The 4,709-nt window shown below is 34.8% G+C and overlaps 1 non-coding gene across 1 annotated transcript; it reads left to right on the top strand.

The window, feature by feature from the left end:
• The first annotated feature begins 4,374 nt into the window (after window positions 1-4,374).
• Window positions 4,375-4,446, top strand: TRNAD-GUC (transfer RNA aspartic acid (anticodon GUC)). Its single transcript has one exon. It is a non-coding gene; the product is annotated as a tRNA-Asp (tRNA).
• Window positions 4,447-4,709: the final 263 nt, after the last annotated feature.

The raw sequence follows: 4,709 nt of genomic DNA, 5'->3' as shown, positions 1-4,709 counted from the left end.
CTCTTATCAACCTTTCATGGTTTTCACATAGGCTTACCACAAGCCTAGACATGAATAGGAACCCACCAACTGTCGACCTCGTGTAGGTTATCTAGATCCTCCCACAAACCCTTTCAAGATCCATGAACTGACTTACTCTACTGCTACTATGCTTGTACATCAGGGAAGTTATATTGAAATCAAAATACATATCGCAAATCTGAAAAACACATTCCATAAGAATACAATATTCTTAATTGTCGTCATTGCTATCGATCACTTCCACTCGATCTTGAACAACATAGACAACTGCCACTACCACTAGAAGATGCCCTTGACTTTAGTCATTTTGGTGTGAAATGGGAATAGAACATTGGTTATATCACCTCCACCCCTCCCCCCCTTCCCCTTATTCACACAACTAGGAGCACTAAAAAACCAATCATATCATGCTGCATACTAGAAAATACAATGCCACTAAAGCTAATCAGTGGCCTCGTCATTGGTGGTTGACGAGAGGACACTAATTGTTAATGTGTCTAATGATAATTGAGACAATATTTATTTACATTTTATTTTCTAACACTTTTGAATTTTTACAAACTTTGACTATATATATATATATATATAAATATAAATTTGATCTTATAGAACCTATAATATTGCTTGCCGCATAAAAGATTACCTACATCACTAAAATGTTGAGAATAGAAATTGCGCCCAAAAACATAAAACAAGCCTTCTTTTCTTTTTTTCACCTGTTATTCTAAGCCAAGCATTGACAAGCTTCGAGCACCCTAGATTACGACCTGTAAGTTGAGGGAGGAAATGACAGTAAACTGTTGCTAGAATTGCGAATGAAGATCCTGCGACTTATTCCCTACAAATGTCCCACACAAATACTCTTCTTTCTCCGCATCTCCCCGGGGTGTCAATGGAGTTGCCGCCATGCGTTTTAACTTCTTTTCTCCCACAAATTTCTCTGTGTTTATAGAGGACCAATGTCCTTCGAATGGGGCTAGATTCAAATTTCTTCTTCCTTTGTATTCAAAGCCAAGAATGCACGACTCTAAACTGATCGGACTCAAGAGAAGCAAGATATGGGAACTTAAGAACTCGCAATGGATACTTTTTGCGACTAATAAAACTCAATATTTTGAGATTTCGTCCTTGATATGTGAATGCCCCTTTGTCTCAGCTATCAGCTATGCTGAGGGAGGCTCTGGTTCACTGTGCTAAGGACTCTAATTTTTTGCTTATTTCAATCTCCACCTTAAACTCCACGCCTGCATAAGAAGAGTCTTCACGCCAAAGTGAGGAGGATGAATAGACAACAACTCCACCTTAAACTCACACTACATCAATCACCTTCTTATTGGATTGGTGAGCCCATGTTGTGCTAGGCTAGTCTATTAAATATAGAGCCTCACTGCTGGTGGAAAACCCCATTGCGTTTGTCACATCATACAAGATTAGAGGTCGTCATGGCTTTGTCATAGCGCAACAGTTTTGACAGGAGGCGATGATTCTCGCAACCCTGCTAACAATATTGATCACGCCAGTGAAAAAGATCTCCCACAACCTAATAAAGGTGATTCTAATACATCTCTAATCCCTATAATCGGCCTATGCTCTATACCATCTTGATTTTCAAAGAGAGAGAGAGAGAGCACAAAACAATATTAATATGATTTTATATTTCACTCTACAAATCCATCATGCAATGTAGTACATACTTATAGGAGTTTTGACTCCTACACTATAGGAACCAATCCAATCCCTAATTATATGAGTTGTTTTAACAACTCAAACAAACAACCACTCCTTAATTATATGGGTTGTTTTAACAACTCAAACAAACATATTTAAACAACAAAATAATTTCATACATACGTCTAACTAATCTAACAAATATTTAATATTTCTAACATTCATAAATATTAAGTGAGTTATTACTTTAACTCACTTTACCTCACATACACTATGTGAACACTAATTCCCAACAGCTTCTGTTGTGGATTCTTGGGTGGCCCAGCTCTTCTAAAAGGTTCCCCTGGCTTTCTCTGACCATCTCCTTGACTAGGAAGGAGACTAAGATTGAAGATGAAGTTGTTGTTGATGATGGTTGGGGTGCACCCGACCCTGCTCCTGACCCCAGTAATGTATGGGGTCCGAAGGATGATCGTGATTTGTCGCCTTTTGTAGACACTGCATTGGCCACTTAATGGCTCTTTTTTTTCCTTTGTAGTTGGTTTTCGGGATCAATCTATGTGACTTGTTTTTGATTTAGCTGGTTTTCTGGGCTTGGCCCAAGTGACTCTCGTGGAGTGTTTTAATATCCTCCAACCCCTTTTTTTAGTGAATAGTGTACTTTTAAATTATTCATGGTAAAGCTCTATTCATCAAAAAATATGCACTAGATAGAATGGACCCTGAGCATGTTTTACACGATAAGGTATTATTCTCAACAAGTGTTGAAGTTTCGTCATAATTAGTCGATAGGCTATGTATTGTGGGCATCACCCGCCAAAATTCAATATTCTCATGTCATATATTTCTTAGGCCGGATTTTGTTCTTTTAAACATCATCGCCTCTTTACAAACCAACTTCCTCAACTAATATATTCCACTAATTGTAATCTAATTGCTGTAGGAGTTTTAGTATTATATGATTTGATCTTTATCCTTATTCTCATTGTTTATGTTCACATTGTTTTTTTGACTTGAGTTTTTACCACCATTTAACATCTTGTCTCTGGCTCAAATGTCCTCTCAATACACTCATGAATTGAATCTACTAGAATCCAATATTGGATTTTATTTTCCATTTACTATAAATACATTTGTTGTAGCTTGCAAATGCATTTACAACTGCACAAAAAAATACATGATCACTACCTCAACTCCTTATAAACAAATTCACAATTATAAAACAAATACAAACCAATTGCCATAAACATTTTGAAGAGGACTATAGGTCACATATTGAACACGTTTGAGAAGAAAGATAATAATGCTATCTAACTTCACAAATTTGTTTTTGATTGTTTTCTCATTTTTTTGTCCTACTTTCATTGCAATTTAAATTCTATGTCGTTTCATGGCTAGGAAAATTAAATTTAATGATTTTTTATAGCCCCATGCTAGTGATTAAAAATGTGGATATACTTATATGTGCATTTTAGGCTCGTGATAAAACCTTAAGTGCAAGGTTTGGTTGGTAGTGAAATCCATGAATAATAGTTGCCTTGTGTTCTCCTTCTCACCTTTCTCACCTCACTCTGTAGTAGAAGGTGAGGGTCATGAGGATACTCTTAAAGTTTGTGATAAAACCTTAAGTTCAAGGTTTGGCTGGTAGTGAAATCCATGAATAATAGTTGCCTTGTGTTTCTCCTTCTCACCCTTCTCACCCTTCTCACCTCACTCTGCAGTAGAGGGTGAGGATCACGAGGATCCTCTTAAAGCACAACAATGCCAAAAATAAGCACACCCATCTCTTTTTATTATTGTTAAATTTTTGCAGACACTTACAAGTTTGAGCGATTATGTTCTTGGGAAATATCAACAATTTGATACAGAAGGAAAGGAAAGCATACCCAACAATTTTTTAGGATGTTCGAAGGGTGTTGCCAGTGCAACATAATTCATGCAAGTAGGCTTCAAACAATTAGGGTCTCTAATTAATTTTTAACAAGTGCTTACAATTTAATTTATAAAGTTAATTCGTAATTATGTTTCCCTCTTAAGTCATTAGAATTGGAATCGGTTGTTTATTTGATGACTTTGTTTCTATCTTTGTTTATTTTTCTAGCCTCTGATTTTTTTTATTTTTTATTTTTGAGTTTCTCCTTTATTTGTATAGATTTCATAGTTGGAGTTTCTTTTCTATTGAACAAAGTTTGATGTGGTATTTCATTCAATTTTAACACTTTATCATATCATTAATGATTTCCTTAGGTGCTTTACCATTTTTTAATAAATGTTATGAGAAAAAATTAATAATTATATATTATTTTGTTTTAATAGTTGATAACATTTACATTTGCAAATTAAGCAAATATAAGGAATATTTACACGGTCAATAAGAAATATGTTTTAAAATTCAAAATTGAATCTCCTAAAAAATATTTTTTTAATTTAAATAATCTTTGAAAAATTTCAATCTTTAAACAAAATATAAATTATAATCAAGATAAGCAGCTCACCTCCTTTTTGATAGAAGTGTTAGTAAAATATAAGTGTTTGGAAAAACATTTAGTAGAAGGGTGCATTGGAGAAACGTTTCCCAAGTCATCCCATCCATAATTTTACTCGATGATGACAATGTGAATTCCATCTATTGTTTACGAGTGTCCAAGTTTTCTAATTTAGTGGAAACAACTAGAGATATATCTAGTCGTTGTAGTATAGTGGTGAGTATTCCCGCCTGTCACGCGGGTGACCCGGGTTCGATCCCCGGCAACGGCGCATTTTTTAACCTTTGTTCGCAGCATTCCCTTAAATTCGTTTAGACGAGCTCCCTTAATGATTACTTGAATATTTTAAAACAATCTTTGTTATAATTGATCCTCTCTAAATTCCAAGACGGAACCAATTTAGATTCTCTTTTTCTACTTTCAATACATTTAAGAACAAGCCATTCTAAGTTGTAGTTCAAACGGATTGAAAAATGGAAGTTATTTATTAACAATCAAAATCAAATAAGCATTTCATATTTTAGTGAAGAATTC

This window comes from Cryptomeria japonica, chromosome 1 (assembly GCF_030272615.1).
Source record: "Cryptomeria japonica chromosome 1, Sugi_1.0, whole genome shotgun sequence".
Lineage (NCBI taxonomy): Eukaryota > Viridiplantae > Streptophyta > Pinopsida > Cupressales > Cupressaceae > Cryptomeria > Cryptomeria japonica.
This window is presented reverse-complemented; position numbering and strand designations above follow the sequence as displayed.